At 49.6% G+C, this 22,050-nt stretch overlaps 1 long non-coding RNA gene across 1 annotated transcript; it reads right to left on the bottom strand.

Moving 5' to 3' along the window:
- Positions 1–5,843: 5,843 nt before the first annotated feature.
- LOC132657843 (uncharacterized) lies at positions 5,844–10,500 on the bottom strand. The gene is made up of 2 exons (XR_009596559.1): positions 9,736–10,500; positions 5,844–7,081 (listed from the first exon to the last, which is right to left on the bottom strand). It is a non-coding gene; the product is annotated as an uncharacterized LOC132657843 (long non-coding RNA).
- Positions 10,501–22,050: the final 11,550 nt, after the last annotated feature.

The following is a 22,050-nucleotide window of genomic DNA, read 5'->3' on the forward strand; positions in this document are numbered from 1 at the left end:
GTAATCTGGGCATAGGGCATAAGTCTCTGCTCTCGGAGACTTCCCTGGTGGCCCAGTGGCTAAGACCCTACCTTCCAGTGATAGTAGTGTGGGTTCGATCCCTAATTGGGGAGCTAAGATCCTACACGCATCGAGGCCAAAACACCAAAACATAAAACAGAAGCAAATTGTGCCAATTACTATCTTCCAAACACAGTCCAGGGACTTCCCCGGTGGGTCAGTAGTTGAGCATCCGCCTGCCGATGCAGTGGACATGGGTTCAATCCCTGGTCCAGGAAGATCCCACCAGGCTCAGAGAGGCTAAACCCGTTCTCCACAGCTACTGAGCCTGCACACGCAGAGCCCGTGGTGTGCAGCAAGGGAGTCGCCCCCACCCACCACAGCTGGAGAAAGTTCTCCTGAAGACCCAGTGCAGCCAAAACTAATTATATAGATAAATATGGTCTGCATAAAAAAATTCTTAAAGACTTTTTTTGATGAAAGAACTGCTCTCTACCTTCAAACAGTTGTAACTTGTCTAGGAGACATCTGTAGATCTTGCCAATAACTTGGAAACAAGGGGCACGCACAGAAGGTGCTCCAGCCAACTGTTAACAAAGTACTGAGCACAGAGAAGGCAGTAAACACAGAGAAAGTGGTATCTGAGCAAATCCTTGGAATGGAGAGAGGCAGGAAGGAGCCCCATCCCAAGAATGCCTCCACCCCAAGACCTGTGACCACACAGCAGATCAACGCACTAACCAGGATACACTTCCTAAATAACGAACCCTACATCTGTGCAGAGGATGCAGGCAAGGAGGAGTCACATATGGCAGTCAAAACCACCCCATTCCTAGCTAGCTTCCAGGCCCAGACTGGAACTGATGGCTTAGATTCAGACTTCAGGTCCTGTACTCACTTACTAGACAACCTTGGCAAGTCCTTGAGCCATCTGTGCCTGTTTCCTTATCTGTACAATGGGGTATTAATAGTGCCAACCTCAAAGGTTTGATATTAGAACTGAAGATATGAGTGCTGGTAACGTAACAAGGAAAAGGGGCCTGGGTACCCCCAGCAGGCATCAGAGCAAGCGTGTGCTCTCGGGCCTTGGTTGAGACTGGTCTCGTTTTTCCTTGAAAGGAGGTTTGATCTACATAAAAGCAGAAGGCAGAGGGAAGAAGGCTCTGTGCCCTCAAGGTAGGTCCCCTCAGCACTAGTCTGCGTCTCATCTCTGCCTCATCACCAATGAATGCCTCATAAATCCATGCTCAGATATCCCCACCTGGTACTCTGGGAATGTCTGTCTGAAGTCACATTTCCCTAGGTGTCCCACAGAGAACAAATCCCAAAGATGGACTCAAGATGAAAAAATTTCAAAACTTGTGTCATCTGCTGCATAAGGAAAGCTCCCTCTTAGAGATGAGCAAAGCACAAAGCAAAAACAAAAATCTGCTTTGTTTTATGCAGCCCTGAGTTTTCTGGGTTCAGTTCTGCCCATGATAGCTTTATTTTGCATGCTCCACACTTTGGGAAATATTGTGCAGAGGCAAACGCTATTTCTTATTGATCCACACATCCACAGAAGTGCGGATTATGCTTGGAGTGTAACAGGCAGGAGAGGAGTTGACACGTTGGACTGAATTTCTTATGTAATCTTGGGAGAAATATTTCCTCCCTCAGCTTCAGTCTTGCCATTTTTTTAATGAGGGAATGGGACCAGAGAACGGCTGAGGTCCCTTCTCTCCTCAGTTATGAGCCAAGAGCTCATTAGAGGTTTTTCTCCTTGCTCTCTGCCTAGTCATTATTGAGCCTCGTTACTGCATTCGAGGTGAGAGCAAAAGCGAACCATCAGCCCCCACAAGCAGGAAGCTAACAGGAAAGGGTCAGAGCTGACATCCACCGTCGGCCAGCCCCTGTGCGGAGGGCTTTACAGGGACCATGGCGTCCAGCAGCCACAAGCTGAACAGAGGGGTACCTTTATTAAAACCACTCCCCTTTACTACAGAGATGAAGGGACAAACAGCCTAAGCCATTGTTTACAGTAACTGCCCAGTTGCAGAGATGGAACGTGAACCCAGGTCACGTGACACCAAGTCCCAGACTCTTACCCGTTAGGTGACACTGCTTCCCGGGTCACATGAGATCCAGGAGGCCCGCGGATTCAGTGCAGGCACTCAGCTTCCTGTTAAGGGAGGGCTAAAAGCTTTAAGCTTTGCTTCATTTCTTCAGATTAATTCAACACATTTGTCCATCTCTAGATTCTGGTCCCAAAGTGTCGGGCACGACTGAGCGACTGAGCTGAGCTTTGCCATTCTTCTGACCTCAGCCCTCAGGAAGAACGGGCAGGGAATGGCACTTGCCGTGAATTTGTTTTTATCAATTACCGTTAGAATGGCTTCCCTGGTGGCTCAGCAGTAAAGAATCCACTTGCAGTGAAGGAGACTCAGATTGGATCTCTGGGTCAGGAAGATCCCCCGGAGGAGGAAGGTGTGGCACCCCCCTCCAGTATTCTTGCCAGGAAAATCCCCATGGGTGGAGGAGCCTGGCAGGCTGCAGTCCATGGGGTCACAAAGAGTTGGACACAGCTGAGCGACAAAACCTCCTCCTCCACCACCAGCACCTTTATAGTAATTAGAACAGTAATCATCCACAGTATATCCAGGAAGCAATTTCATATCCATTATTGAGTGTGATTTTTCATGCTAGCTTTCTGAGGAACACAGAGAAAATCAATATCACCACGTTAATTTTACAAGCAAGGAAACGGAAGTTCCAGGAGGTGAAGGAGTTTGCCTAAGACTCCAGACCAACAAGTAAACTGTGAATAGTGGATTTGAACCTGGCCTTTGGGTTTCAGGGGCTCAATACAATCCAGGGCACTTAGCTCCCAAAGTCAACCCCGAGTTGCGGATGGGGAGGAGACAGTCGGGGAGGACGTGGACGTGAACTAAGAGGGATGCTGAAGAGGAGACCCTGAGCTGGAAGGAAGCCCGCGGTGACAGCCGGAGGGAGAAGAGCGTCTCCCCTCTCCCTGGGTGTCGGGCTGGGGCACATTCAGGGTTTACGTGCCCTTCACGAACCTCCTCTTATTCTGCTCCCTTCTCTCTAACCTTCTGTCTCTCAAGTCACTATCCATTCGTCATCTTAGCCACCTCCCAAATCACAGACCTGGAACCGTTTTTTTTCCATTTCCATTTTGCTTTTATTTTAATAAACGTGCAAACATAAGCGCACATGCATGTCATAAAAATAGTCATTTTCCTTTCCCTTTGACAAATACGTCCCTTAAGATGCCTCTCTCTGGTACAGTTTTTTAAAATCTCAAGAACAAACTAACTAACTAACTTTAAATGGCCTTTAAAAGACCTTCTAAAACATGATTTGGAGAAGGAAATGACAGCCCATTCCAGGATTCTTGCCTGGAGAATCCTGTGGACAGAGGAGCCTGGCAGGCTCCAGTCCGTGGGGTCACAAAGAGCTGGGCACAACTGAGCAACTAAACAGCAAAATATGATTTAACAAGCTACATCTAAGTTCCTAAAGAAGAACTGCCCTGTTTCAGACAAAATTTTGAAAAAGCACCTTTTAAATTTCAAGCATCACAATATGCTCTTAAAAGAGCGTATGGTGAAGTATTAAAGCTACCCATGGATCTTCATGCTACCGAATCAGCACCTAGAATGGGCAGTGTCTGTGGTTGTGCATTTACAAAGCTATTTTCCGACTGTGGGCTTCTACTTCTTTTTAAAAATTGATTTTTATTGGAGTATAGTTGCTTTGCAATATTATGTTAGCTTCTACTGTGCAGCAAAGTGAATCGGCCATCCATGTACACATAGACCCCCTCCCTTTGGGGCCTCCTTCCCGTTAAGACCTGGGGCCATTTATGTTTCACCCACAAATATTCCCTGGGTGCCTCCACTGTGCCTGGCCACCATGACTGGGCATTACGGAGATACGTACGAATCACTGAACTCCAGGGAAGGCGCTGACTTCAGGCTCAGGAAAGACCTGAAGAGGTGGTGTGTTTGATCTGAGTCTGGAGGGTATATAGGAGCCCTACAGAAGGATGACATGCCCCAGGATGAAGCCTGGACAAAGAGTCTTCTAGACTGAGCAGACGGCGACTTGGACTGAGATGTGATGCGCAGAAGGGAAGTGTCAAGAGCTGAGGCCCAAAAGGAGGGACAGCAGATCTTGATGCATCTTGAAGTTCAGCTGAAGACATTGACCTTGGCCTTTCAGGCTGTGAGGGAGTTATGACTGTGCACAGCTACCCCTTTTGCCAGGGATGGTTTTGAACCTATTCCTTTTGGCTCGTTCTTCTCATAGGAAGTCCTCTAGAGAACCCAGGGGTGAATCCAGAAATTCTTCTCGCAATTAGAAAAGAATATGAAGATCAAAGCAGAGAGAAAACAATCACTCCCTTTGATCGAAAAGGTAAGCGTAGCTTAAGGTGCACTGTGCCCTGGGGTCAGGATGCCAACAGGAGTGGGCAGAAGTCTCCACATCTTGCCTGGAGCCCCAAGGGCTGGTTGAGGCAGGTCCTCTGGGTAGACCTGTCCCCTCACCTAGCACGACTTCTGTGCACAGGAAGCAACATGAGTGTTCATCTCCCGAGTAAGTGATGAAAAGCGCAGTGAGTGATGGTGTTGGTCATCCCAGGACGTGACTGACACCTTGACCTAATCTTCCTGAGTAAGTGAAGAAAAGCGCAATGAGTGAGGATGTTGGCCATCCCAGGACGTGACTGACACCTTGACCTTGTCTCCCGAGTAAGTGATGAAAAGCACAGTGAGTGAGGGTGTTGGCCATCCCAGGACGTGACTGACGACCTCACCACCCTCTTCAGCCCTGGAGGAGAGGCTGAGCTGAGTGCTATTCACAGACCTGACTCCGGGAGGCAGTGGTGGCCCGTGGTCCACCTACGCCCGGACACCGCTGACCAGGGAGCTGGGGACAAAGGAGGGACATGGATCCAGATACCCAAGTGCGGGAGAAAGCAGAAGGAAGTTTCAACAACAAATCTGCTGCGATTTGCTCTTAATATAAGAGACACTCCTCCAGCAAATGCCCCTGGCTTATCAATCCAGTCCTCTGAGCCTGGGGACAACACAACACGAGCAGAAGCTTAGGCGCTCTCTCTGTCCCTGCTCCTTCCTGGGCTTGCACTTATACCACTGACCCCCTGGCCCGAAGCTGCTCCCCGAGTTCGCTTTCCCTTCCTCTCTCTTTGCAGGATGCTCAGGCTGTCTTTCTTGCCCCATGCAAGCATCTTGTCTGGGCCTGTGTCCACGCTGCTCTCTTCAAAAGGAGCAGCCTTTTTCAAAAGACCCCACCTCCATCTCTGATTTAATTCTAATGTCATCAATACCATGAAGCCTCCCCTGACCACCACCCCAAGCCAGAAATCCCCCGTTGTTTTCTCTCTCTCTCCCATTCTCTGCAGGAAGAGAACACTCTGCTCCTCTCTGCCACCTGCCACTATCTGCCCGATGTGGCATTTGTATTGGTCGTCTGTATTGATCGTGTGGGCAGAAACTCTATCCTCATGTTTCTGTGAAGCATCTTGAGGATGAACCCTGCTCACAGTCGCCTCACAGGATAAAGGTTAAATCTGACCAGAGGACAGTCCAGGGATGTTCCTGCTTGTCAGGTAAGCTTTGGTTTTCTAATCTACAGAAGGCTTAAGATAGAGGGCTAGATCAACTGGGAACTGATTAACTAAATTATGGTATATCTATGCTACGGAAAAGGACAAAGCTTTTAAAATGAATGAGAAAGTCTGTATGTGCTAGCATGGAAAGGTGTTCAAGATGTATACTAAAAAAAAAAAAAGCAAAAATAAAAGGCAAACCACAGGATAACTGAATGCCTTCATTTATTTAGCAGAGAAACAACATTTTGTACAAACATATGACCTCACATGCACAGAACAGCTATGGAGGGATATTCAAGCAATGCTAGCCGTAGACAAAGCAGGGGAAAAGGACCAGGTGATAAAGAGAAATGCCTTCTCTTGGCGATTTAAATCCTAGGGTATTTTTACTTTTGCAATTCATGCATTCATGCAGTAAATACTTGTTTAAGGCACAGTTCTAAGCACTGGAGTACCTAGAGATTATAAAAAGACCTTTAGGAACATCCCTGGTGGTCCAGTGGTTAGGACTCTGCGCTTCCACTGCAGGGGTCACAGGTTCAGTCCCTGGTCGGGAACTGAAATCCTTCATGCTCCATGGTGTGGCAAAAATAATAATAATACCAAAGAAACTTTAACCTTTCTATTAGTATAATCATTAAACTAGATTAATTTCAAAGTGGGGTGAGATTTTCCACCTTGTCCCACATGCTGACAACAATGATAAATGTGGGCAAAATACGTGAGCGAAATATCCTCAGGCGTTATATACGACAGGGAGCACAGGCCTCTCATTCCTGAGAGGGGGGCCCAGCTCTACTCTCAGATGACACACACCTCCGTGCTTTGGTGCAGAGGGGTGGGGTCCCAAAACAGTGATAATCTCACCATGCTAAGAATTGCTTCTGGGCAGCTGAAGCAATTAGAAGGTGTAGGGTTGTATAGCTATGCTGGGGGAGTAGCCCAGACATTGTGTGGAGACACATGGAAGGTTCTTGGTGGTGGACGGGGCTGTGTATGCACAGAGCAAGACTCTACAAGGCTGAGCAAAGACTGATGACACGCTCAGAGCTCAATGGGAAGAAACTTGCTGAAACCTCAGGCATTCAATCAAGATCCAAAAAAAGCCTTGGAAATAAGGATCCTGCCTTAGAGAGAAGTTCACAAGTGACACGTTGCTGTTGTTCAATTGCTAAGTCGTGTCTGACTCTTTGTGACCTCATGGACTATAGCACACCAGGCTCCTCTGTCCTCCACGATCCTCTACAGTTTGCTCAGATTTACATCCATCGAGTCAGTGACGCCATCCAACCATCTCATGCTCCGCTGCCCCCTCTCCTTTTACCTCCAATCTTTCCCAGCATTAAGGTCTTTTCCGATGAGTTGGTTCTTCATATCAGGTGGCCAAATATTGGAGCTTCAGCTCAGCAACAATCCTTCCAATGAATATTCAGGGCTGATTTCCTTTAGGATAACCCACCATATAAAAGAATGAAATCAAGACTGGCAGGACCAAAGAAATTTACTAGTAACTCAACCAACTTTTAGAACAAAAATCAACATCCATAAGAGAGAACATGACAAACTCAATATAATGTATCATCCAAAGTAGTCAGTATACCATAAAAACTTACAGGCAGGATGGGGGAGCAGTCTATTCAAACAGACCTTAAAATGATGCAGATGCTGAGATTAGCAGACAAGCACTTAAAGCAGCTGTTATAAATATGTCCAAGGACTTAAGGGAAAAGATGGTCATAGTGAGTGGAATGCTAGGAATCACAGTGGAAGAATAAAAAAAATGTTAAAAATAGAAACTGTAGGAAAGAAAAGCACAGTTCAGTACCTGGAAACTTAAAGCTCACTGGAATAGAGAAAAGAAAAAAAATCGTTAGGGACAGAATCCCAGTGACCTGTGAGATGATATGAAGCAGACATATACATATAGGTTTCCCAGCTGGTGCTAGTGGTAAAGAATCTGCCTGCCAACTCAGGAGAAAGGGATTTGATCCCTGGGTCAGGAAGATTGCCTGAAGTAGGAACCGGCAACCCACTCTAGTACTCTTGCCTGGAGAATTCCATGGACAGAGGAGCCTGGTGGGCTACAGTCCATGGTGTCGCAAGAGTTGGACACGACTGAGTGACTGAGCAGACACTTACATGTAACTGAAGTCCCAGAAGGGGGAAGAGAAAATGGGCAGGGAAAGAAGGTTTGAAGACATGATCACCAATGTTTCCCGAGCTCAGTGTCTTCAGCTGGCTTCTGTTGTTGCTGCTGCAGCTGCCGCTGTGTCGCTAAGTCGTGTCCAGCTCTTTTGCAGCCCCATGGACTGCAGCTGGTCAGGCGCCTCTGTCGGTGGAATTTCCCAGGCGAGAATACGGCAGTGGATTGCCATTTCCTTCTCCAGGGGATCTTCTCAATCCAGGAATCGAACCCATGTCTCCTGCACTGGCTGGCAGATTCTTTACCATCTAAGCCATCAGGAAGCCCCTAAAATTAGCTTATAGATCCAAAGGATTCCGCAATCCCCAAACAGGATCGATACAAAGAGGACCATAGCTAGACAAACTGTTGAACTGCTAAAAATCAAAGATAAAAAGAATATCTTAAACAGAGCCAAAGGGAAAATACAAATACCAGTTGGCTGCTCATAGTAAATAAGAGAGGCAAGACGACAAGGGAACAATGACTTTAAAATACAGAAAGAAAAATAAGTCTGCCTAAATGGCATATTCAGTAAAAATATCCTTCAAAACTTAGAGTGAAAGAAAGTTATTTTTAGGCGAACATAATGTGAGAGAATTCACTGACAGCAGGCTTGCACTATGAGAAATGCTGCAGGAGGCTCTCGTTCTTCAGGCTGAAGAAAAATGACACCAGACGGAAATCTGGGTCCATGAGGGCAGGATAATTACATTTTACGGTGTGGTAAATTACATACATGCATTTAATGTATATGTCCATACCAGCACAGAAGATGGGTTGGGGTAATTGGTATTTTACCATAGTAAGATTCTTACATTTTCCATGAATCAGTGCAATGTTACTTTAAGGTAAGCTTGATAAATTTAGGATACTTGTATTGCCTAGAGTGATGCAAAAAATACATAGAGCTATATTTAAAAAGCCAACAGAGAAATTAAAATGAACGGCTAAAACAAAACAAAACAAAAATAGATGACTAACCCAAAGAAAGTAGGCAGAAGCAAAGAGAGGGAAAATATACCGATGGGACAAATAGAAAGCAAATACCAAGAAGGTAAATTCAAAACCAACTGTATCATTCATTGCTCTAAATGTAAATGGACTAAATCTTCTGATTAGACAGGAGGTGGGATTTTGGTATGGCAGATGAGGAGGTTAGCAAATCATCTCCCCGCAAAAGCAAGTATAACACAAGAAACCAAACTGTCTAAAAAACTATTTCTGGGCACCAGAAATCAACCAAAGCCATAGAATGAATTCATCAAAAACTTTTAAACTTGAGTTAAAAGATCGGAAGTCTGTGGTGTTCCTGCCTGGGGTACTTTTCATCCTCCCCCACAACCCAGGAGCTTAGCTGCCAGAGCCAGCAGGCTTGGCTTGCAATAGGAAGTCCAAACCCATGCCCACCAGCAACGTCAGTAAAACCAGCCATCTTGGTGGCACATGAAGGGGAAAGCCCAGTGGTTCTACTACCCAGAGATTGTAGTCCTGGGTTGGTGCAAAGCCACAGAGCAGAGAACTGACCAGAAATTTAACAAAGGGATTCAGGAAATAAAACAGCCCTAAGGAGGCACGGTAAATCCTCCACACATCCCTGGCTGACCAGGAGACTGCGGACGCATGCAGAAAAGACACAGGACGGCTTAACTGAGAGCAAAGAGCCAGGAGAGACTTGGAACCCACCTGACCTTTGGCAAGTTTCCCAGCAGAAGAGTGTGGGAGCCTTACTGGCTTGAGGGGCTCAGTAGACCAAATAATGCCCCCAATCCCACAAAGATGTCCACATCCTAATCCTGAAAGCTGTGACTGGTACCTTACAGAGCAAAAGGGACTTTGCCAATGTGAGTAAAGGTAAGGACCTTGAGATGGAGAAAGTATATTGAATTATCTAGGTCGGTTTTATGTACTTAACATGACTCCTTAAAAGCAGAGGACATTTTCCAGGTGGGTCAAAGAGATGACGTGCGATTAGGACCTGACTCTCCATGCTGGTTTTGAAATGGAGGAAGCACTCTTGCCAGGAAAATCCCGTGGAGGGAGGAGCCTGGCAGGCTACAGTCCACGGGGTTGCAAAGAGTCGGACACGGCTAAGCGACTTCACTCATTCACAGGCTATGAGCCAAAAGATGCCATTGCCCCCAGAAACTGAAAAAGACAGCAAATGGATTCTTCTTCCCCGGAATCTCCAGGAAGAAATGCCAGCTTGTCAACACTGTGATTTTAGCCACACTAGAAAACCAGCTGAGAGGCTTGCCCGGGTGTCTAGAGGATAAGACTCCAGGCTCCAATGCAGGGGCCCCAAGCTCAATCACTGGTTGAAGGACTCAGACCCCACGTGCTAACTACTGAGCACACACACTTTCTAGAGCCTGCGTGCCCCTAGAGAAGCCCACTTCCCACAAGGAAAGTGCAGCCGAAATTAGTAACTTTTTAAAAAAAGAAAACCAGCTGAGCAAAACTGGTGAGAGGACGGGGCTCGACCACTAAGCTATGAAGAAACATAGACACTAGAAATACAGTGAAAACCAAGGCACAGTCTCGAATCTGATGAAGTTTGTTTCTAGTGGAATTGGACACAAGTAGGCTGTGGCTCAACTGTTAAGGAATCTGCCTGCAATACCGGAGACCCTGGTTTGATTCCTGGGTTGGGAAGATCCGCTGGAGAAGGCATAGGCTACCCACTCCGGTATTCCTGGGCTTTCCTTGTGGCTCAACTGGTAAAGAATCCGCCTGCAATGCGGGAGGCCTGGGTTTGATCCCTGGGTTGGGAAGATCCACAGGAGAAGGGAAAGGCTACCCACTCCAGTATTCTGGCCTGGAGAATCCCATGGACTTGTATAGTCCATGGGGGTTGCAAAGAGTCAGACACAACTGAGCAACTTTCACTTTGAGTTTTCAAAGCAAAAATAACAACAACAGTAATCAGATCATGATAAGAACAATGCAGAGATGTAAAGTACAGCAATGTAGTAGAAAGATTAGGTGTGGAATCTGGACTAAGGCAGTGATGTTTAAATTAAAATCTGAATTACGAGAAGAGACAACCACGAGAAGACCGCAGAGAACAGTGGCGTAGGTAGAAGTAACAGTGCAAAGGCCCTGGGGCAGAAACAAGCTTGGTTTACTGGATAAAGGTCCCTATGGCTGGAGATGGTGCGGGCACCGGGGAGAGCAGTATAATGTGTGATTAGAGAAAGAGGACGCAGTGCTCCATAAACCCGAGTAAGAAGTCAGCATCCATGAGACAAGGCACTGCAGGACGCCAAGTCAGCTCGTGACAAGACTCTGACGTACGTGTCCGAAGCGCGCTCTCATGTCAGCGAGGAGATCAGAGCACGGGCCGGCAAGAACAGAGGCAAGGCGATGACCTGGGAGTCACAGCCACAGTCCAGGAGAGCAGGGTGGCGGTGCTTCAGATAGGCTAGTGGCCAGTCAGGTGGGACAAGTGGACACATTTGGGACCGGTTTTGGAAGGAGAGCTGATCTGGTGGTGGACTGGGTTTAGGACGGGGGAAGAGACAGAGGAGTCCAGGATGAGACTCCTGAGTTTGGAGACCGAGTTTGAGTGGATGACAGTGCTGTCTCCCAAAGAGTGGGGGCAGGATAAAGCTGCTCAGGGAAAGGAGACAGAGAAGAGGGCATGGAACCAGGGCTCACCTGTCTTAGCTCTATGAGAGTCTAGAAATTTATCAAACTTCTTAAACTATGTGCCAAGTCTAATCAACGATATGAAGATGACTGAGCCAGAGTTCCTGTATTCCAGGAATTCACAAGTCTAGTAGGGGAGAAGAAGAAGAATTCAAGAAAAACCATAAGCACTTTTTCAAAAAGAAATATGAAGGTGAGAGAGGGGATCCAACAGGCTGGCAGGGCACAGACGTCCAGGAAGACTCCATTGAGTCCGGGGGCTGTGAATTCAAATTCTAAGTGTGGATGGATTTGAACAAGCATCAGTGGTGTGTGAGTAGATTCTAGGCAGGGAGGAAAAATTTTCAGTGAGGTTCTCTAGAAATATTGGAAGAAGGCTGAGCAGATGAGGGTGATGAAGATTCAGTGTGTGTTAGGCGAGAGTGATGGAGGATCCTGGAAAAGTAGGTTAAAATCAAACTGTGAGAGATTTCAAGGGCAGGCTGGAGCTACTGGCTTTATCCTGTGGCCGAAAGTGGAGGTCAGAGATACAGAGGACTGGTCAGCAGAAGTGATCCACTTGGAGCTGTGCATTAAGGTCACCATGGTAACAGTGTTTGAAAGGTGCTGGTGATGGATGGTAGAGAGAGGGGCAGGGAGGAAGAGACACGGCAGGAAGCACGTTCCGAGGTTATCCTCCAGTCCAGGTGAGGGGTCGGGCCAATCCGAAGGACAGCTTCAGGAATGAAAATGAAGGGAGGGATGAGGCATGACAGAGACTGACAGCCGGGTCTGGCGCTCGATTAGATGTGGGGAAAGAAGTCCAAGATAACTCTGAGATTGAGCATGAGCGTCTGGGAGAATCGCGGTGCCATGAACCAAGATAACAGGTGGGGAAGAGAAACAGGAGGCGGCAGGGAAAAACAGGGAGCCAGGGAGATGATGGGCTTAATTCGGGTTAAGTTACATACGTCACTGTGACATCAAGGTCCCGGGAGAAAAGACTGGGCAGTGTGTGGATACTGGTGCCTGTCCGCCAGGGATAGGTCTGAGGAGCTTGATGTGTATCAGGAGCTGAGCCAAATCCTTCATACAATTCTCTCATTTCCTCTCCCGTGACAGCGCAGGGAGGCGCCGACTATTATTATTCCCACTTTATAAATGAGGAAGTTAGAAGTTCAGGGGAGTTCAGCCACTAGCTCAAAGTAACTTATGAATGAAATGGTGAAGTCAAGACTTGAATCCATGCACTCGAGTGCCACCCTGCAGGCTAAGTCCAGGGGTCCAAGGGGGTCCAGGCCCCCCCCCCCGTTAACTCTGCTCAAATGCCTGTGGAGCTTTAAGATTCAGTGGACCTTAGAGACCTCATTCTCCCAGCTCACAGATAAAAGCGACTGAAGCACAGAGAGAGAAACCCATTCACCCGAGGTCGCCATGAGGTTCCAGCCGGCTCTCTGCTGGCTGGGGCCTCCTTGCCTCTCCAGCCTCACCATGTCCCTCTCCCTCCCCAGCCAAGCGCATCCCATCCCAGCACTTGCTGTCCGCTCTGCCCAGCGCTGCCCTTGCCAGCGCCCCACTTCCCCTCCTTCTTGCTGGAGAGCCCAGCTGTCCATCCCCTGGTCACAGGCACCTGCTCGGCCCCACTGACCGGATGGAAGCCCTGCTGTCCACTCCCTGTCGCGGTCCGCCATCCCGTTTTCTCACGGCGGTTACGGTTCTCTCCAAGCATCTCATTTATCTACTTGATGGCTAATACGCCATCCGCATCTGCCGAAGACACAGCCGTCTTGACCCTATGCCCAGAGCTTGGAGCAGAACGCAGCCGGGTGAGCGCCGCGGATGAAGCAAGGGGAGGATGGAGGGAGAGAGAGGAGGAAGAAGGCCCTGAAAACACAGGCACAGACATCAGTGCCAGCCCTGGCCGTAGCCCTCCTGCGGAGAGAGCAGGCAGGCGGGCGCTCGTCCACTGCCCTCGCTGATGACGGGCCGGACCGGGCCTCCCTTGCACCCTGCCTCCTCCATCACCAGACTTGTCCGCCAGAGACCGAGAGTCGTGCCCGGAGGGACGTGGGCTCGCTTTCAGAATGCTGAGGAAAAGGTCACCGCAGTGCGGATGGGCCCGGCCCCCGGAGGGCAGAGCCCCGTGGGGCAAGTCTCTGAGCGTGCCTGCTCCCCTGCTAGGGATGACCTGCCCCTTCCTATCTCCTTCTTATCTCCCCCTCCTCCTCCCCTTGAGGCCCATGCCCGCATTCCTCACAGGCCCTCTACCCTCCGTGGTATCGCCTCTTCTCCCCCCTCCATCGGAGCTCCCAGAGGGCCTCCCCACCATCTCCCCGGTCCCCTTATCTTCCCTGCTCCCAGCCCAGCCCTATCTGCTGGCTTTCAGCTCTGGGCCCATATCAGATGCCCTCTCCACCGCTGCCTCCTTATCTGCTGGGCCCCTCGCCCGCACGCACTCTTATTTTTTCCTCTTCTTGATGGAGACCCGGGGTAAACAGCCGAAGCCCAGAGCCTGGCATTTCAGGCTCCGACAGATGGGCTGAGGGCGGGAGTGACAGGCACTCAGAGTCGTGGAGTGGGGAGGACCGCCGGGAGCACAAGCCCTGAATTCACAGACTAATCAGGCCCTGGGCTTCAGAAAGGGCCTGGGTTCAGATTCTGCCTCTGGGGCCGGACGCGTTCATCCACCACGTGGGCAAATGGCTTTAATGGCCGAAAATCTCGTCTGCAAACCTAAAGCAATTTAAATTTAAAGCTTAAAAACACTCCCTCTGGTTGCTGTATGGCACAGGGGCTCAGCTCTGTGCTTGGTGATGACCCAGAGGGTGGGATGGGGGTGGGGGAATCTGAGAAGGAGCCAACATCCGTGTACATATAGCTGACTCCCTTCATTGTACAGCAAAAACCAACCCAACAGTGCCAAGCACTCATACCTCAACAGAAATGAATGGACACAGCAAATTCCCACCGGCTCTCTGTTTCACACGTGGCAACATATATGTTTGCATGCTACTGTGTCAATTCGTCGCACCCTCTCCTTCCCACACTGTGCCCACAAGTCTGTCCTGTATGTCTGCACGTGTGACACGGGGAGCTCAAACCATTGCGCCGTGACGACCTAGAGGGGGGAGGTGGGGAGGGAGGTGGGAGGGAGGTGGGAGGGAGGTGGGAGGGAGGTGGGAGGAGGGCTCAAGAGGGAGGGCACACGTGTATTCCTATGGCTGACTCACATTGATGTCTGGCAGAAACCAACACAACAGCATAAAGCAATTATCCTCTAGTCTAAAACTTTTTTAATAAATAAAACGCCCCCCCCCGCCCCACCCAGGATTCCTGGGGGCCAAGGAGAGTGCATGACAAAAGGTGCAACGCGTTCCAGAAGCTCTGCGTTGTTCGGCATCACTGCAGCCACGTAGTTCAGTCGCAGTAGCTCAGTCATGTCTGGCTCTTTGCGACCCCAAGGACTGTAGCCCACCAGGCTCCTCTGTCCATGGGAGATTTCCCAGGCAGGAACACTGGAGTGGTTGCCACGTCCTTCTCCGGGGGAATCTTCCTGATTCAGGGGATCAAACTTGCATCTCCTGCTTGGCAGGTGGATCCTTCACCACTGAGCCACCAGGGGTCCTGGAGGCACCTGTATTAACCCCTATGACTAACCCCCGTGCACTGGTGTATGTCCTAGCAACCCTCTGTGACTGCTGACAGGCTCCAGGGAACGGAGACCCAGAGAGGTGGACTGACTTGCCCAAGGTCACAAAGCCTGCCCCCAGTTGACCTGCAGGGAACCGCCACACACACCTCCCATGCAGCAAAGCAGCTCTCAGTGCTGCCGGAGAGACCTCCCACCATTGGGGCCCCGCCATTGTCCACCGTGGCTTTAAATTCCAAAGCCAAATGAAGCCTGTGACCCCCTTGCCCTCGCCTGGGACCTCCGCCTGGCTCCCAGGACAAAAGGAGAAGGGTAGAGCTGAGTCTCCACTAAAGCAGAGGGGGCCCCGCCTTCTCCCACCGGGACCTCAGGAAATGACTTCAGCTGGCCCACTTGGCCAGTCCTCCGGTGTGAATCATTTTCTCACACCCAAGGACACCTCGTCCCCACCTCCTGAGCCCCGCTCTTCCTGGCTGTGATTAAGGGTGTCACTGGGTGGAGCTGTGGAAAGTGACGCCCAGAGCCCTTCACACGCCTGCTGCGGGAGGCGGTGGGGGCGGCAAGCTCCGCGGAGAGCCAGCTGCGCCAGCCCGGTGGGAACGGCAGCCCAGGAAGGTGTGTGTCTTTGCACCGCATGGCGAAGCCGCAGCAGGCGGCGGGCGCAGCCGACCGCACTTCCCGGGCCAGTCTCGGGCTGCTGGAGAGAAGGGTCCTTAGGGACCACCCACTGCCTCCAGACACCTCACCTTTCGGATGCGGAAACTCAGGCCAGCAGGGGGATGGGTCTTGCCCGGAATCACTCAGCTTGCAGCCGCCGGGATGAGAAACTGGCTTTCTGCCTCCAGTTTCCCCCGGGAATGTGGGGGATGCCCAGACTCCCCCCTCCCCATCCTCACCTATATTTAGGAGAGTAGTTCTTCACTCTGGTGGCTTGTCCTCCCAGGAGACATTTAACAACGTCAGGAGACATTTCTGGTTGTCTCCACTTAAGAAGGGTGATTAGATGGCAAGAGTGCAGCCAAACTCCTATAACGCATAAGACAGCCTCCCACAGCAGAACCTGTCGGCTCAAAATGTCCACCATGCCAACGTTGAGAACCCCTGATTCATCTTTGGTTTAAGCACTCCACAGGGGCTAGTGACTACCAAGTATAACAAATGCCCTTTGTAAAAGTCCAATGCCTCCGCCTCCAGGAAGGCAGCCCTGGTTTCTCAGGCCGGGAATCATCTCTCCCCCTCTCAACTCCAGCAGCACTTTACCAACACCACATAGAAGAGTCCATCTTGTATCAGAGCTGGCAGGCAGTATGATCTGATGTAAAGTTTGTGGGCTCTGGTGTCTAAAGCTCTGAGTTCATATCCTGGCTACTCTCCTTCCTAGCTGTGCAGCTTAGAATAAGTCACCTAACTACTGTAAGCCTCAGTTTCTTCATCTGTAAAATGGGAGAGGAGTGGGAATAGTGGCTGTCTAATGGGGGTATTGCGAACAATTACTGACTCCATGTGAAGCATTAACACCACCCCCAGCATGTGGTTAGTGGGCAGCGAAAGTTAGTGATGATAATTATCACATAAGAATTAATCTTCCCCCCATCTAAACCAGGATCTCTGTCAAGGAAAGACCCTATAAATAACATGAATTTACTGTATAGCACAGAGAATTGCATTCACTATCTTTTAATAAACTATAATGGAAAATAATTTTTAAAAAGAATATAGATGTATACATTTATATGTATAACAGAATCACTTTGCTGTATACTTGAAACCAATACAATGTTATAAATCAACTTTATTGCAATAAAGAAAGAAAGAAAGGGAAAAGCCATAAAGATTTTTTTATAAAAAGAAAGAAAAGATTCTATACCCCCACCCCGCTGTGACTTTTACCTAACGCATGACTCTGTATATTACAGTATTTTTTTTTTTTTGGCTGCACCACCTGTCTTGCAAGATCTCAGTTCCCTGACCAAAGACTGAACCCAGGCCCCAGCAGTGAAAGCCCCAAGTCCCAACCATTGGAACACCAGAAATTCCCATAAATTGCAGCATTAAAAAAAAAAAATCTGAAAACCCTGTCACCTGCTTTACTTCTAGAGAAAGGCAAGGGAGAAGAAATATTCACTGGAGTTTGAGGGGCAGCTATATTGGAAGCAACAGAAGCAACATTTTATGCTCTAAGATTACTCTGATCCATAAGGAAATGCTGAAATTTCCTTGTTTGGAGATTTAAGAGTGTAATTTTCCCCTGAAGCAAGGTCATCCACTTTGGCTGGGATAAAAGAATAAAGAGCAACAAACTCAGCAGCACCAGATGGGGTTTAACACAGAAAATAGGGTCAGGTTTCTCCTTTCAAATGCCAAATTTTACATTAAAATATAAATTACAGTATTTTTTAAAAGAATGGCTCCAGCAATGATACTGAAGCACCCTAGATCTTAGTCATTGCCCATGACAGGTGATGTCCCTCAAGCCCAGCCTTGCTCAGCGCCTGTAAGAAGCTTGATTCACTATTTCACGCAGACACACATAAACACACACACACACACACACACACACACACGAAGGACACCTCCTGGTACAACGCCCACCCTGTCTGATCACCAGGACACCAGCACTCTCTGAGCATTCTTAGATAAGGAGAGAAAACCCTACAGCAAAGCTTCTCAGCCTCTTCTCAACTATTGACAATTTGGGCTCAGTAACTCTATGACGGGGGGGGGGGGGGGGGGGGGGGCTGTCCTGTGTGATGTAGGACAGTGGTCCCCAGCCCTTGCGGCGTCAGGGACTGGCTTCCTGGAAGACAATGCTCCCGTGGATGGGTGGCAGGACAGGGAGCCGGAAAGGGATGGTCTTGGGATGATTCAAGTGTGTTACGTCCATTGCGCACTTTCCTTCTGCTTCTGTTACATGGTGACATGTAGCGAAATAATCACCCAGCTCTCCACAATGCAGAATCAGTGGGAGCCCTGAGCTTGTTTTCCTGCAACTAGACCGTCCCATCTGGGGCTGATGGGAGACATGGGGAGCGGCTGTAAATACAGATGAAGCTTCGAGGATTCGCTCGCCAGCTACTCACCTCCTGCTGTGCGGCCCGGTTCCTAACAGACCAGAACCAGGGCTTGGCAGCCACTGATGGGGGGTATTTAGCAGTACCCTTGGCCTTGGGCTTTCCTTCTGGCTCCGCTGGTAAAGAATCCATCTGCAATGGGAGAGACCTGGGTTTGATCCCTGGGTTGGGAAGATCCCTTGGAGAAGGGAAAGGCTACCCACTCCAGTATTCTGGCCTGGATAATTCCATGGTGTACGTCCACGGACTCGAAAAGTCAGACACGACTGAGCAACTTTCACTTGGCCTCTACTCACTCAATGCCCTTAGCACCACGCCCTCCCCTCTGTTGTAACAGTAACAACAAAAATTTCTCCAGACACTGTGAAACGTTTCCCAGCGAGCAAAATTCCCCCCATTTGAGAATCACTGCTCCAGGCCATACACACTCAGTGGGGGCCATACCTATCACCCTCCAGGAGCAAAAGGTGGTTCTCAGGGGATAAAAGAAAATCTTATCCTTTTTAGGAATAAAACATAGATGAACACGCAGTGCTGCAGTCAGGGAAACACACTCAGGACAAGGCAGATGGTGGAGCGCAGTTCATCACACCTGCAGGCCCAAGGCAGCCTCCTGTTCCCCAAGGACCCCGACCGGTTTTTGTGAAAACCTTTTATATCCTAAGCGTATGTGCCCAAACCCACCTCCCCAAACTCCCTGAAACTAGTCTGAACAAAGGAAGAGAAACATACAATCAAAGTCAACCCGTGATTCATATGCCTTAAGCCTAGGGAGTTAACACTGGACAGTTATCAATAGGCCTGTGGTCATACCCCAATAAGCATAATGGAATGTATGATTCTATTCAGTCACACAGATAATTAGGGTATTGTTTTATGCAATGGACAGTCTAGGTATGAGCCCTGGGGCTCCTCCTTCTGGGGCCCTGGTTTTCCGGTTGGTGTGTGGTTTCCATAGTTACTGGGAGTATAGCTCACAGTCCACAGTCTGGCTGGAGATAGAGTCTTGCTTTCAAGATGGAGCCTGTTCTGTTTCCTCCTTCATTCGTACACAAACAGCTCTGCATAACATTTGTGGTGATAAAATTCACGGAAGGAGGGAATTAGGATGAAAAATGTCCAAAACTATTCCTGAAAGAGCAGTAACAAAAAAAGATTGAGAAACATTGATCTAGGCAATTCATCCTTTATAGAAAGTTATTCAACTGAACCACCCGTGTGTGGTTAAATGCCTAACAGTAGTGATACCAGCTCTGTGCTCAGCCCCCTGAGTCCATCAGCTCGGGGAAGCCACACTCTGAGCCCCAGAGTCTGTGCTTTGGCGTCTGCAGTTCACAGGACAAAGCTCTGAAGCCTAGAAACGTCCTCTGAGAGGGTCTGGGAAGCACAGACCCTAAGAGACTCTAAGAGAAGACAGGACCAAGACTCAAAGGCAGGCCTGTCCAACCCCAAAGAGCTCGATGGTTCCACGGCCCCTGGTTCAGCAGCGCCCAGCCAGGCCTTAGGACCACAGCGAAGTCTTCAGCACTTTGAAAACACTAGACTGGCTGATAATCAGAACTGACTTCTCTGACCCAGTCGCCTGCATTCACTAGCTCACTCCTGTTGCTGTTCAGTCACTCAGTCGTGTCCGACTCTTTGCGACCCCTTGGACTGCAGCACGCCAGGTTTGCCTGTCTTCCACCATCTCCCTGAGTTTGCTCAAACTCATGTCCATTGAGTCAGTGATGCCATCCAGCCATCTCATCCTCTGTCGTCCCCTTCTCCTCCTGCCCCCAATCCCTCCCAGCATCAGGGTCGTTTCCAGTGAGTCAGCTCTTTGCATCAAGTGGCCAAAGTATTGGAGTTTCAGCTTCAGCATCAGTCCCTCCAATGAACACCCAGGACTGGTCTCCTTTAGGATGGACTGGTTGGATCTCCTTGCAGTCCAAGGGACTCTCAAGAGTCTTCTCCAACACCACAGCTCAAAAGCATCAATTCTTCGGTGCTTAGTGCTCCTCCGAGCAACCCTGGAGGGAGATTCTGTTATGGAGAGGCCGAGTTACCCGCCCAAGGCCACACCACCAGCAGGCGGAGCTGGGACTAGAATCCTGGCACCATGGACCCTGTGACCCGCCATGCTGTGGGCCTCCCTCCCTTATCTCCCCACCCTCCACACAGGCACCCAGGAACCCAGAGAACTTTGGAATTCTGCAAAAATCATGTCAGCCTGGAGGAGATGTGTGTGTATACAGCAGTGTGTTTTGTATTGACGTTGTTATAGGTGGGAAGATGGTATTTTTTTTTTTTAAGAATACCTTTAATCTAGGCCCTTTCCCTGCAGAATTTTGCACTATTAATATTTGGGATATATCCTCTCAGAAAATTTTCACGTGTAAATGCAGATAGGAGGCACAACTAATCTCCCCCAAATGATGTGCTACGCAGATTTTAGAAGATATGTCCTTATAGGTGATGCACATGGCAATGCAGCTGAAACTAATACAACATTGTAAAGCGATTAATCTTCAATTAAAAACAAATTTTTAAAATAATAATAGTGTGCTGTGTTTAGTCGTTCAGTCATGTCCGACTCTTTGCAACCCCGTGGACTGTAGACCACGAGGCTCCTCTGTCCGTGGGATTCTCCAGGCAAGAATACTGGAGTGGGTTGCCAGGCCCTCCTGCAGGGGATCTTCCCAATCCAGGGATCGAACCCGGGTCTCCTGCATTGCAGGCGGATTCTTTACCATCTGAGCCCCCAGGGATAAAGGGAAGAAGGAAAAGGTACTAGGGTCAGCGTGTTTGTAGTTCCGGTCACCAGCGGTTGGTGAGGGGCCTCGGCCAGTCTGTCCATCACACTTTGGTCAGGAAGGCAGGATGAAGGGAGTGCAACCTGGGAAGGGAGGATGGGCTGAGGAGAGGGGAGAGGAAGGAGGAAAAATGAGCGAAGAGGGGCGACAGGTCCAAGGCAGGAAGGGGAAGATTAGAGCAAGAAGCAGGAGGAGAAGCAGGCGCTCGGTGGCGGAGCAGCACCGCGGAGCTATTTTTATGAACGAAGTGCTGCTGATTTGCATATTCAGCATCGCTGTGCATCCTGAGGTCAGAAGGCCCCAGCTCCTGCGAGGAGGAGGGGGAATTCATCAGGGCCGCCTTCTGGAAGGCTCCTCAAGCACTCTGCGCCCAGCTCTCCCGCACTGCAGGAAAAGCGAGGGGAAGGGAAGAGCCAGCTCCTCCTCCAGCGGGGGTGCCCGCCTCCCCACTGCTTCTCCCTGGGTGTCTGGCTCCAGGTCCCCAGCCCCGAGAGGGAGGGAAGTGGGTCCCGGGCTGGGGGAGGGGCTCAGGCTGGTAAGACACAGCCCCAGGAATCAAGGCAGGAGAAGAGCTCACACCTCAGAAGAGGGCGGAGTCAGAAGGTGTTGTAGAAGAGAGACTGTCCAGGCCTGTCAGTCACCGTTGTCTCTGACTGCAAGAGAGGAAGGAAAGCAGGAAGGGAGACAAGGAGGGAGGGAGGCAGGGGAGGAACGAGGTTGGTTTTCAGGCGCGCTCATGCACGTGCCACTGCGCTATCCTTCAGCCGCCCTGTGAGATGGATACTCAGAGGGTCCCCGTTTGTACTGAACAGATGAAGCGTGACTTAGCTCAGTTACTTGCCCATAGTCACACATTAGAGGCAGAACTGTTTTGAACCCAGAGCTCTCTGTGTCCGTAGGGCACACTCCCAACTATTAGGTTGGCCAAAAAGTTCCTTTGGGTTTTCCCATAAGCTCTGACGGACGTCCAAATGAACTTTTTGGCCAACCCAATAGTACACTAAAGTGACCAAACACACACACACACACCCGGGAAGAAAGGAGAGTCTGAGCGCGCGAGATGGGAACCGGAACGAGAGGCTCTCAGG

The sequence above is a fragment of the Ovis aries genome, chromosome 15 (assembly GCF_016772045.2).
Source record: "Ovis aries strain OAR_USU_Benz2616 breed Rambouillet chromosome 15, ARS-UI_Ramb_v3.0, whole genome shotgun sequence".
Classification (NCBI taxonomy): domain Eukaryota; kingdom Metazoa; phylum Chordata; class Mammalia; order Artiodactyla; family Bovidae; genus Ovis; species Ovis aries.